Raw genomic sequence first — 14,276 nt, forward strand, 5'->3', positions numbered from 1 at the left:
TAGGCACCATTATCCTACTTTTACAGATGAAGAAGCTGAAGTTCTGAAAATGTTAAGAATTAGAACTAGTGAAAGTTCAATTTCTTAACTTTCTAATCATAGCATGAAAGCTAAAGTTGAAACAAATTTGAAACACTTATTTATATAATGTAAGTACATTCATTTTGAAAGAAAAACATATTAAGAAATAATAATAGTGAAGGAAAATATTTAAACATTCTTATAAATGCTATGTGTAAGCTATTTTGATCTTTTGCCAGAAATACTAAAATCAATCTGTGTTAGACAGAGTTAAGTTCATTCAATATCAAGTCCTTGGAGACTGGTTCTCAAACTCAAGTTTCCTTTCTGGCAGAAGAGGAACTTCTATAAAAATCCTAAAATATGATTTTCATAAATAAGCCTTAGGATTATTGGCATGTAGAATTTCCATTTTATGTCTTCCTGAAAAAGATCTACTTACAGACCACAAACACGATCCTTCTTAATTCCTATTGCTAAATAAAATTTGAAAGGTCCACTTGCTCTGCATCAATTAATTTTAGACCCATTTTGACTGAAAGAGTGACACTATTATATAAAACTGACTACAAAGTTATAACCTTCTGAATCCCAACAGGACCCTTTTTCTTATTTTCAGAAAGCATATTATGTTTAGATAGTAACTTCCACTTATTGAATCAGTCATAAATGTATTGTTCCACATAGCGTTCATATGCAGAACTAAGATCTCCACCGTGTTTCCCCTTTCACGAATTTATTCAACAGATACTTTTTTTTTTTTTTTTTTGAGACAGAATCTCACTCTGTTGCCCAGGCTGGAGTGCAGTGGTGCGATCTTGGCTTACTGCAACCTGCAACCTCTGCCTCCTGGGTTCAAGCGATTCTCCTACCTCAGCCTCCCGAGTAGCTGGGATTACAGCCACCCGCCACCACACCTGGCTAATTTTTGTATTTTTAGTAGAGATGGGATTTCACCATGTTGGCCAGGCTGGTCTCGAACTCCTGACCACTAGTGATCCTTGGCTTCCCAAAGTGTTGGGATTATAGGCATGAGCCACTGCGCCTGGCCTAACAAATACTTACTGAGTTCTTAAAATGACCAGAGTTTGTGCTAGGTAGTAGACAGAAATATGACTAATACAAACGCTACTTTCAGGGAGCTTACAGTCTATAGAACAAATGTATTAAAGAAACATACATTTAATTAATTTAATCCTCTACCCCAACTTACATGGCGATGGAGAACATAATCTTACTGCCCTCTCAAGCTCAAAAACTCTACAACTAGACTATAGCAAACTGTATTTTACTATTAAAAAAACAAAAACCACAGTTATTTCAGAAATTCACAGTAATGGTAACATTTGATGCTAATTATTTCCTCTGGGATATGAGTTACAATTTTTCTTCAAGTGGAAGTGGGATCTCTTACTAAAGAATTCATTTTGCCAGTTCCAAATTTAAAATCTAACCAAATAATTGAAACTTTCCACTTGTATAAAGAAGTGCAGTGTTAATCAAGATAACAAGTGGATATTTTGGCATGAGGGATTTGTAATGGTTTTTAAATCTGAAAGAAATATGAAAGTAAGTAACTATTTTGCCTGTAATTCTATTCATTCATTCGGCAAATCTATTATGTGCCAGGCTTCATGACAGGTAGCAAAGATATTATCTTGAACATGTTAAGGTCTCTGTCCTCAAAGAGATTACATCTAGTGAGAAAGCAAGCCTGAAATACAGGCAATAACAGAATAATGTAGCACACTTAAGGGGTATTTAACCCAGTCTCTTAGGGAAAGGAAGTAAAGAAGTACTAGAGAAGCCAAAAGATATTTGAGGAAGGGGGGCAGTTAATGCAAAAGGCTAGAGACACAGTTCATGACTAATAAACACAACTGACAGACCGGATAAGAGAATATAGATGTTTGGACCTTTAAACTTGCTTTAAACTCTACATGATGTTTCCTGAAAGAAAAGCATGATAGCCCATTTTACTAGGAATGGTGACTTGGTTGCTAGAGTCTGGATTATTTTCTCCAGAATTAACATGAGAACATGCCAGGATTTGCGTCCTGAAGGATATGAATCGCAAAGCAATTCAAACTGATTATCAAACTTTTAAAATCCAACAAAATGTCAAAAATATTATATCCATTTCAGAGTCTAATTAGGAAAGATAAAATGGAGAAAAGGAATAATTTATTAAAATTAATATTAAATATCTGTCAAAACCATCATGAGAAAAAGGACTATATTCTATATCAAGAGTTATCTTCCATATGTCTCATACTTACGGGGGGGTTCGAAGAGCAAGATTTTTATATCAAAATATAAAGCTTGTTATATTCTATGACTTTGGTTTTTTCTAGGAAGGTCATTCTCTCTGCCCTCTTCTTAAAATGGAAAGTAACATTCAATTAACTACTGCAAAGCTAAATAAAAACAAGGGACATGGAACACAAATACTCCCTTAATTCTGATTATTTCATATATAGATCCATGATAACTTCTGATATAACAGTGGTAAAAACTTAAGATTTGCATAAAGATTTGTATATAGCCACTTCCGCCAGGACTCAGAAATGAAACTCTGGTATAACCAAAAACATAAAGTAGAGCATTGGTTATTTGCCTTTTAAGTTTCAAAAATAATGACAAGAGAATGATAATATACCACCAATATTTCCATTCAGTCAGAACTCTGTATCAACAACAACCCCAAAAAATATGTGGATATCTTCAATATTTTGGAGGAAAAATACATCAGGGGTTCAATGATGCATGCTTTCTAGAAAATAATGACATAAGTCCTAAAATCTGAACTCTCATTTCCTGTCTCCTTTTTTCACCATTTATTTATATCTAGAGATGTGAGGATGAGAAACAAAATAGAACCCTCACTATACAAAGTCAAAGTGGCAGATGAGAAAATAAAAGTTAAGATTATGTTCAAGTCTATATAAATAAAATTGTTTCAAAGTTGTTTGCTTAAGTTATATTAGAATAGTGAGGTCTAATAGGTCTTTATGTCGTTTGTCTGTAAGAATAGTTGTGTTTTTATATATGCCAATATAAATATATCTATTGGTGGTAGAAACAAAAGTCCCATTTCTAAGCGAGTTTTAAAATATGCCAGAGCAGCTTTGTATATTTTTAGATAGTGTTCAGATTCCTGACCCAAACTACATTATCATAACTCAGGCCTCAGGCACTCTCCAGATGGTTAAGATATGGTGTAAGTGTATGTGTGTGTCTGGCTGCAGTTGATAGCTGGGCAAAGAGGAAACTATCACAAAGAGGAAGTATACTGAATGGCAGCTCCTTTAGGTTACAAAAGAAGATAGCTGCTAATAAAACTTTAAATGTGTTGATTGATAAAAAAAGAGAAGAAAAAGAAACTAAGAAAAAAAAATTCAAAAAAAGAGGTAAAGAGGAAAGGGAAAAGAAAAAGAAAGAAGGAAAGAAGAAAGAGGACCAAAAAAAAAAAAAAAAAAACAGGAAGAAAGAGCCAGAAAGGGGCAGAAAGTTACAAAGGCAATCTCAGTGAATGATGATCCTTTGGTTTGACAGTACCCATTTATCTTTATGAGGTTCATAAGTCTGAAACTGCCATAAACTGTGTGAAAATGTGAGACATCTGTTTCCTTTGGTATGAAGAACAAGAATATGGAATTTATCTCATCTATGCCCAACTGCCACCTACCAAGAACAATCAAAAGAAAAACAAGTAACACAAAACTCTAGATTATGGCACACACAGGTCTGCAGTCTCGTTTTATATTAGAAGGCAGAAATTCTAGAACAACATATACTACATATAATTAGTATTTTTAAACAGTGACTAATTACCAGAGAAAATAAATGTAATTTGGAATTCAATTCCATTTTCTCTAGAACAAGGTCTATAATGCTTAACCTTTGATTACTGAATTGACTTACAGAGGGAATGAATGTAAGAGGCATACAGCATGGAGTCCCAGAAAATGCTAACACCAGGCTGAATTAGGAAGTAAGGAGCTAGGTTCTGCCCCTAGCTGCACCATTTGCCAACCCTGTGACTTTGGGCCCACTGCTTACTCTAAAATGAGAATAATGGCCAGGCATGGTGGCTCACACCTGTAATCCCAGCACTTTGGGAGGCCGAGGTGGGTGGATTGCTTGAGGCCAGAAGTTCAAGACCAGCCTGGCCAACATGGTGAAACCCCGTTTCTACTAAAAATACAAAAATTAGCCAGGCACGGTGGCACATGCCTGTAATCCCAGCTACTTGGGGGGCTGAGGCAGAAGAATCATTTGAACTGGGGAGGTGGACGTTGCAGTGATCCAAGAACATACCCCTACACTCCAGCCTGGGCAACAGAAGAAGACTCTTGTCTCAAAAAAAAAAAAAAAAAAAAAAAAAAGAATAATATCTGACTTTACCGTAGTCTTAAGGATGAAATTTAAAAATGCATGTAAAAGTGCTTTATAAATTGCTATAAATATACTATTAGTATTAATAAATAAAAGCATTTTGAAACCTATGAAGGCAAAGTATGATTATCACATTACAAATAGATGAATTTTTTTTTTTTTTTTTTTTTTTGAGATGGAGTCTTGCTCTGTCACCCAGGCTCGAGTGCAATGGCACAATCTCAGCTCACTGCAACCTCCGCCTCCTGGGTTCAAGCAATTCTCCTGCCTCAGTCCCCTGAGTAGCTGGAATTACAGGCGTGCATCACCATGCCCTACTAATTTTTGTTTTTTTAGTAAAGGAGGGGTTTCGCCATATTGGCAAGGTTGATCTCGACGGCCTGACCTCAGGTGATCCTTCTACCTTGGCCTCCTACAGTGCTGGGATTACAGGTGTGAGCCACCACACCCAGATATGAATTTGTTTTTAACACCTATGATACCTATGAATAGGACAGAAAATTAGTAAGTATTTCTAGAGTTTATACTAATTGTTTCTTTCTTACGAAAGACAGATAGTCTTTATGTATTTTCTTCTCCATATCTACCTCCACCCTTCCCCCAACCCCCACCCACATCCACTTTGCAGCCTTCAGTTTCCATTACATTATTTTTTTGTACTTAAATATAAAGCTATCTTTTGTCAGATACTCTTCTCTTGTTTCACTTTTGTTTTTCATTAATAAGCCTATCCTGAAGCTTCTCTTTTCTCAATCTTTTTTTTTTTTAAAGAATTCATCGTTTTCTAAAAGTACAACTACAGAAATCTTTTTCTTATTTTTGCAGGCCAATGGACATCTCCATAGCACCTATATCTTGTACTTCTTTTTTATTATGAGGCTATAGTTAGATAAGAATAAATAAAGAAGATTAAATATTTTGCTGCATTCTTTCCTTAGGATACACAGAAAGAAGCCATGTTACTGTCCTGCTGTTCATTAAGTCAATTAGCCATTCCTGACTGCGGGATGACATAATTTTCCATAAACAGTCTCTTACACAATGGTGTGGGTTGGTGGTGTAGAAGTAGATCACATAATCAGCTTAAAGCAGTTCCTTTATTTAAATTAACCATTTGAAATCATGTGAGACCTTATCTCTTAAAAATATAGATATTCAAGTAGCTATATTAATATCAGATAAAGTGGACTTCAGAGAAAAGAAAATTAACCAGCAAGAAAAAGAGACATCACATAGTGATAAAAGAACCAATTGACCAAGATGACATAGTAATCTTAAATGTACATGCACCAAACAACAGTTTCAACACACACACACACACACACACACACACACACACACACAGAGCTAAAAGAGAAAATAGACAAATCTATAGTCAGGCTTGGGGGCTTGAACACTCCACTCTCAGCAACTGATAGAATTACTAGACAGAAAATTAACAAAGACAAAAGAATTGAACAGTGCTATCAACCAACAGGATCTAATTGATATTTAATAAACACTCCTTCCAAAAACAGTAGAATATACATTCTTCTCTAGTGCCATGGAATATTCACCAAAATAAAGCAGATCCTGGGTCAGAAAAGTAACTCCAACAAATCTAAAACTAAAAATCATACTGAATATGTCTTCTGATCATAACGAAATCAAACTAGAAATCAATAACAGAAAGACAACAGGAAAATCTTCAAACATTTGGAAATTAACACATTTCTAAACAATGCATGAGTTAAAAAAGAAGTTTCAAAGGAAATAAGAACGATGCATAGATCTGAATGGAAGTGAAAATACAGCATATCAAAATTTGTGCAATGCAACTAAAGCAATGCCAAGAGGGAAATGCATACTATTAAATGCTTACATTACGGAGAGAGAAATGGCCTCAAATTAATAACCTAAGTTTCTACCATAAGAATCCTAGAACAGGAAGAGCAACATAACCCAAAGTAAGCAGAAAGAAAGAAAAAATAAAGAACAGAAATCTATTAAATTGAAAACAGGAGAAAACATGAGAAAAATCAATGAAATCAAAACTAGTTATTTGAAAAAAAAAAAAATTTGTAAACCTTCAGCAAGACTGACAAAAATAAAGACAAAGGTAATTTTTTTTCCTCAAAAAATTAAAAATAGAACTACCATACGATTCAGCAGTCCAGTTCTGAGTATTTTACCCCCCAAAAAAAAAAAAAAATTGAGGCTGGGCGCGGCGGCTCACGCCTGTAATCCCAGCACTTTGGGAGGCCAAGGCGGGCAGACCACCTGAGGTCGGGAGTTCGAGACCAGCCTGACCAACATGGAGAAACCCCGTCTCCATTAAAAATACAAAATTAGCCAGGCATGGTGGTGCATGCCTGTAATCCCAGCTACTCAGGAGGCTGAGGCAGGAGAATCGCTTGAACCCAGAAGGCAGAGGTTGTGGTGAGCTGAGATTGCACCATTGCACTCCAGCCTGGGCAAAAAGAGCAAAACTTCCAACTCCAAAAAAAAAAAAAAAAGAAAAGAAATAATGATATTTAAGGGATACTAGCATTGCCAAGATGTGAAATTAATCTAATGTCCATCAATGGATGAACAAATACTTTTTTAAAATTGTGGTATATATATGTAGTATACAATGAAATATTATCCAACTTTAAAAAAGGAAATCTTGCAATATGTGACATGATGAACTTTGAGAACATTATACTAAGTGAAATAAGCTGGTCACACAAGGACAAATATCATATGACTCAACTTATATGAGCTATCTAAAATAATCTAACTCATAGAAGCAAAGGTTACCGGGGCCGAGGGGTAGGGAGAAATGGGGAGTTGCTAATCAACCAGTATAAAATTTCAGCTTTGTAATATGAGTAAGTTCTAGAGATTTGCTGTACAACACTGTACCTATAGGTAACAATACTGTATTGGATACTGAAAAATCTGTTTCAGAGGCTGGGTGTGGTGGCTCACACCTGCAATCCCAGCACTTTGGGAAGCCGAGGTGGGCAGATCATGAGGTCAGAAGTTTGAGACCAGCCTGGCCAAAATGGTGAAACTCTTCTTTCTACTAAACATACAAAAAATTAGCTGGGCATGGTGGCATGAGCCTGTAATCCCAGCTATTAGGGAGGCTGAGGTGGGAGAATCACTTGAACCCAGGAGGCAGAGGTTGCGGTGAGCAGAGATTGCGCCCTTGCACCCAGCTTGGGTGACAGAGGAAGACTCTGCCTCCAAAAGAAAAAAAAAATCTGTTTAAAAGGCCGGGTTCGGTGGCTCATGCCTGTAATCCCAGCACTTTGGGAGGCTGAGAAGGGTGGATCACCTGAGGTCAGGAGTTTGAGATCAGCCTGGCCAACATGGTGAAACCCCATCTCTACTAACAATACACAAAAGTAGCCAGGCGTGGTGTGGTGGTATATGCCTGTAATCCCAGCTACTTGGCAGGCTGAGACAGGAGAATCACTTGAACCTGGGAGGTGGAGGTTTCAGTGAGCCAAGGTTGTGCCATCCCACTTCAGCCTGGGCAACAAGAGCAAAACTATGTCTCAAAAAAAAAAAAAAAAATCTGTTTCAAGAGTAAATCACATGTTAAATGTTCTTACCACAATAACATAAAAAAAGAAGAGATAAGGCTGGCGCGGTGGCTCACGCTTGTAATCCCAGCACTTTGGGAGGCCGAGGCGGGCGGATCACGAGGTCAGGAGATAGAGACCATGGTGAAACCCTGTCTCTACTAAAAATACAAAAAAATTAGCCGGGCGTGGTGGCGGGCACCTGTAGTCCCAGCTACTCGGAGAGGCTGAGGCAGGAGACTGGCGTGAACCCGGCAGGCGGAGCTTGCAGTAAGCCGAGATTGCGCCACTGCACTCCAGCCTGGGCGACAGAGCAAGACTCCGTCTCGAAAAAAAAAAAGGAGAGATAAATCACTAATATCAGAAGTGAGACAGGAGGTAATACAGATCTTGTAGCTATTAAAAGGGTAGTAAGGGAATACTATGAACAACTTTATGCTCACAAATTTGACAACTTAGAAGAAATTGACCAATTTCTCTAAAACCACAAACTGATATCTTGAGTAGTTCTTTAACCATGAAAGACATTGACTTTGTAATGAAAAGCCTCCTGGAAAAGAATTTCCCAAGCCCAGCTGGCTTCCTTGAAAATTTTCACCAAATATTAAAGAAGAATTAACACAGCCAGGCACGGTGTCTCATGCCTGTAATCCCAGCACTTTGGGAGGCTGAGCTGGGCGAATCAACTTGAGGTCAGGAGTTCAAGACTAGCCTGGTCAACATGGTGAAACCCTGTGTCTACTAAAAATACAAAAAATTACCCGGGCGTGGTGGCAGTCACCTGTAATCCTAGCTACATGGGAGGCTGAGGCAGAATTGGATCAAAAATACAACGAAAACTATCACTTATAATTACTTTAAGCAAAATAAAATGCTTAGATATAAACTTTAAAAACATATCTATAAATATTCATGCTGATAATTCCAAAATGTTGATTAAAGAAACCTAAGTAAATGAAGACACATACCATATTCACAGATTGAAAGACTCAACATAGAAAAGACGTCAATTCTCCCCAAATTGTATATAGTTTTAATACAATTCCTATCAAAATCCCAGCACGGATTTTTGTAGACATAGGCAAGCTTAATCTGATGTTTACATGGAAAGGCAAAAGAGCTAGAATGACTAAACAATCTTGAAAAGGAAGAATATGAGGAATCACTTTACTCAATATTAAGTCTTCCTATGTAGCTACAGTAATCAAGGCAGTTTGTGCTGGTGGAGAGATAAAAATACAGGTCTACTGAACAGAATAAAGAAAGAACCCAGAAATAGACATAGAGAGATATGTCCATCTGATTTATTTACAAAGATGATTATTTACAAAGTCATTCAATGGAGAAAAAATTCCTTTTCAACAAATGGTGCTAGAGGAATGGGATGAACATAGGCAAAAAAATAAACCATGACCTAAACCTCTTATCTTATACAAAAATTAACTCAAAATGAATTACAGATTTAAATGTAAACATAAAACTATAAAATATTTGGGAAAAAAGTATAGGAGAAAATCTGGGGGATCTAGGAATAGGCAAAGAATTCTGAGACACCAAAATCATGACTCAGGGAAAGAAAAAAAAAATCAATAAATTGTACCTAATCAAAATTTAAAACCACTGCTCTGCAAAAGACCCATTAAAAAGATGAAAATGCAAGCTACAGACAGAAAGTATGTGCAAACCACATATCTGACGAAGGACTAGTATGTAAAAAATATCAAAAACTCAAAACCCAACAGTAAATTACAGCAAAAAACTCCAATTCCAAAAAGGGCAAAGAGGCCGGGGGCAATGGCTCACACCTATAATACCAGCACTTTGGGAAGCCGAGGCAGGAGGATCACTTGAGGCCAGGAGTTCGTGACCAGCCTGGCCAACATGGCGAAACCCTGTCTCTACTAAAGATATAAAAATTAGCTGCCCGCCTGTAATCACAACTACTGGGGAGGTGGAGGCATGAGAATCGCTTCAATCTGGGAGGCAGAGGTTGCAGTGAGCCAAGATCGCACCACTGCACTCCAGCCTGGGCAATAGAAGGAGATTCTGTTTCAAAAATTAAAGAAAAAAGAAAATGGGCAAAAGACATAAAACAGGAATTTCACTAAAGAGGATTTACAAATGGAAATGGCAAATAAACATATGAAAAGATGTTCAATTTTGTTAACTATTAGGGAAATGTAAATTAAAGCCACAAGAAAATATTACTACTTACCTATCAGAATGATTAAAATAAAAAAATAATGACAACACCAAATGCTGGTGAGGATATGGAGAAACTGGATTTTTCAGTGCCCAACTTCTCTCTTACATGTAAAATGGTACAGCCGCTCTGGAAAATAGTGTGACAATTTCTTATAAAACCAAACACATAATTACCATACAACGCAGCAGTTGCATTCCTGGGCATTTGTCCCAGGGAAATGGAGAATTATGTTTACATAAAAACTTGTATGAGAATGTTCATAGCAGCTTTATTCCTAATCGCCAAACGCTGGAAACAACCCAGATATTCTTTAATGGATAAAGGATTAAACAAACTATAATACATCCATACCACGGAAAATTACTCAACAACAAAAAGGTATTAACTATTGACACACACAACTCAGTTAAATCGTCAGAGAATTACACTGGGTGGAAAAAAAAATCCACAAAGGTTACATACTGAATGATTTCATTTGTATAACATTCTCAAAATGACAAAATTATAGACATGAAGAACAGATTAGTGGTTGCCAGGGATTTCGGATAGAGGGTGGTGGAAGGGGGATGGGAGGGAAGTAGGTGTGATAATGTAGCCTCATGATAACACTTCTCTAATCTTGACCATTGTGGTGGATATATAAACCGACATGGGAAAATTTCATAGGCCTAAATACACACACATGTAAAACTGAGGAAATCTGAACAAGGATGGGGAACTGTATCAATATCAATATTCCGGCTGCGATACCATCTTATATATTTGTATGATCTTATTGTTAAGGGAAATTAGGTAAAGGGTACACCTGACCTCTCAGTATTATTTCTTACAAGTGCCTGTGAATCTACAATTATTTCAAAATAAAAAGTTTAAAAGAAATCCATGTAGGTCATGTACAGTTATATATTCATCATTCACTTCTTTAAGCATTTATTGAGTTGTTCTTTTGTGTGAAGCATTAGCTTATGTGCTGGTGGGATGGGGGTGGGAAGATGGAAGGTGGGCAATATACAAAGAGATACTGAACAGAGACCCCACTTTCACAGATGTCACAATGTGATTATATGGATGTTTTTGTGATTCTTTAACATATGTGTCCTCCACTAACAGAGGGAAGAGACAGTGACTGTTTTAATAACTCTATTTCCAGTACCAACAGTGTCTGGAACATAGTACCTTTTAGATTAATACCTCCAAATGAATGAATGATTGCATCAATCAATCAATAGAAGGGATGACTACCACCAAATGGTTACAATACAGTACAAAAAGTGTTTATGAAAACAGAGGAAGTGGGCCGGGCGCGGTGGCTCAGGCCTGTAATCCCAGCACTTTGGGAGGCTGAGATGGGCAGATCACAAGGTCAGGAGTTCGAGACCAGCCTGGCCAATGTGGTGAAACCCCATCTCTACTAAAAATACAAAAATTAGCTGGGCGTGGTGGCCATGCGCCTGTAGTCCTAGCTACTCAGGAGGCTGAGGCAGGAGAATCACTTGAACCTGGGAGGCAGAGGTTGCAGTGAGCCGAGATTGCCGTGCCGACTCCAGCGTGGTCGACAGAGTGAGACTTCATCTCAAAAAGAGAGAAAACAGAGCAAGTGAATAGCCCTGTCTGAGGGAACTGGGGAGGCTTCGATGTGATCTTTTAGTTGGGGCTTACAAGATAGGAGATGGGAAGTGGAGGAAAACCACTCCAAGCAAAGAGAATAGAACATTCAAATGCACAATGTGATAAGAAAAGCATTGCGTACCCTGGGCCCAGCAAACAGTTTGGTGTGCTGCTTGAGTTTATAGTTCTTTACTGAGAGAGGCAAAGGACGAAGCTAGAAGTCTGACTGTGGATGCCACAGGAAAGAGATTTGGACTTTCACATGAACAACGTGGTAACACTAGAGTTTTGAAGCCAGTGAATGATAATCAGACTTGTCACTTAGTAAGTTAACTCTAAAGGCAGTGATAGGATTCACAGCAGGGAGAAGAGACAAGCTGAGAAACCAACACAAGAGTTAGAAGTAAATGAAAATTCTCAGTTCTTCATCATACTTTTTTTTTTTTGAGATGGAGTTTCGCTCTCGCTGCCTAGGCTGGAGTGCAATGGCGCGATCTCGGCTCACCGCAACCTCCGCCTCCCGGGTTCAGGCGATTCTCCTGCCTCAGCCTCAATTTTCCGGAAAACTCAATTCCCAAATACACAGCGTTAATGGAAGTTAAGTCTTCAAAACTACTCTCCTGAACGGTTTATAACATTGTTACCTTTAAATCTGTGTAGTGACTCATATCAGAGGGCTGTGAAAGAGAGGTATTTATTGAGCATTTTAGTTGCTTTTTTTTTTTTGAGACGGGGTCTTGCTCTGTCGCCCAGGCTGGAATGCAGCGGTGCGATCTCGGCTCACTGCAACCTCCACCTCCCGGGTTCAAGTGATTCTGCCTCAGCCTCCCGAGTAGCTGGGACTACAGGCGCGCCACCACGCTCAGCTAATTTTTGTATTTTTAGTAGAGACGAGGTTTCACCATGTTGGCCAGGATAGTCCCGCCTCGGCTTCCCAAAGCGCTGGGATTACAGAAGTGAGCCACCGCGCCCGGCTTTAGTTGCTCTTTTCTATAGATTCTTCCAATACTTTATAGATTTTAATTTGAAATTCCTCTTTTCCCAACTTTTAAAAGTTTGAAATAATAAACTACTATTCATATTTCATAAAATCTTGCATCTTGTTGTCAAATTATATCTTAACCACCAAAAAACGATCACTTCCACATACCATTCCTGCTATTGAGGAATTACACTTATTTCTCTTAAAACACAAAATAACTATTTTAGCAAAAAGTTAGATACAGCTTCAGTAACTAAAATATTGATCTCTGGAGAGAATAAACCATATGCCTGAAATATAGAGAGTAACTAAGTACTTTCCATATATTTCTGTGTGTATATCCATGTATTTGTTTGTGATAAGATACAGATACAGTTGAATGTTAACTATCATGTAACAATAACTTGCCTGTGGACACCCCACCTTCCCTCCCAAGAGCAAAAAAACTTTTAATCAGCTTGGAAAGGGAAGAAAAGTAAAGGTGTTACATAAAATACATTGTAGGCACAGTAAAGTGACTCGTTCTCCCCCTTGTTTTCTTTTGACATCATGTGACGATTTTAATAGCTCTTTTCTCACAGCAGAGAATAAGGAATATCGATTATGAAAAGAAAAATTTTTTATGAAAAGAAAATGGGGTGGAATTTATTGTAGGTAATGCTTTTATGTCATTTTATAAGGAATAAAGACATCTAAATGGTTTTTATAAACCTCATAGATGGTTATTAAATATTATTTTTTGGACTTTCTAATTATGGAAAATGTTAAATAAAAAAGTAACAGAAGAATATAATAAACTGCCTCATACCCAGCTTTAACAGTTATCAATTCATGGCCCACTTACTTCCCCCAGCACTCCGTTATTTTGAAACAAATCCTAAATAAATCATTTCATCTATAAATATTTAGAATGTATGTCTAAAAGATAAGAACCATAAAAAAAAAAACATTGGCAGCACATGGTGGCTCATGCCTGTAATCCCAGTGCTTTGGGAGGCCAAGGAAGGAGGACTGCTTGAGCACAGGTAGTCAAGGCTGCAGTGAGCCACGATCACACCACTGTACGACAGCCTGGGCAACAAGTGAGACCCTGTCTCAAAAGAACAAAAAGAAACAAAAAACATTAACTCTACCATTAGTATACCTAATTTTTTTTTTTTTTTTGAGACAGAGTCTCACTCTGTTGCCCAGGCTGGAGTGCAGTAGCGCCATCTCAGCTGACTGCAACCTCCGCTGCCCTGCCCCAGGTTCAAGTTATTCTTGTGTCGTGCCTCAGCCTCCCGAGTAGCTGGGAGTACAGGCACCTGCCACCATGCCTAGCTAATTTTTGTATTTTTAGTAGAGACAGGGTTTTGCCATGTTGGCTAGACTGGTTTCAAACATCTGACCTCAAGTGATCCGCCTGCCTCGGCTTCCCAAAGTGCTGGGATTACAGGAGTGAGCCACAGCATCAGCCTAAATTTTTTTTTTTAACCTAAAAATTTAACAATAATTTTTTAACGCCGTA

At 37.7% G+C, this 14,276-nt stretch overlaps 1 protein-coding gene across 12 annotated transcripts in view; it reads right to left on the bottom strand.

Moving 5' to 3' along the window:
• The window catches only part of TAOK3 (TAO kinase 3), a 229,242-nt gene that overhangs the window by 183,597 nt on the left and 31,369 nt on the right, over positions 1–14,276 (bottom strand). For 2 of the 12 annotated variants that reach the window (XM_063614551.1, XM_063614555.1), the window contains exon 2: positions 10,189–10,305. The exons of the other annotated variants lie outside the window; for them this stretch is intronic. The gene's annotated coding sequence lies outside the window, so the exon portion shown is untranslated. The remainder of the gene's footprint in view (positions 1–10,188; positions 10,306–14,276) is intronic. 12 annotated transcript variants of the gene reach the window in all.

Source organism: Symphalangus syndactylus, chromosome 13, assembly GCF_028878055.3.
Source record: "Symphalangus syndactylus isolate Jambi chromosome 13, NHGRI_mSymSyn1-v2.1_pri, whole genome shotgun sequence".
Lineage (NCBI taxonomy): Eukaryota > Metazoa > Chordata > Mammalia > Primates > Hylobatidae > Symphalangus > Symphalangus syndactylus.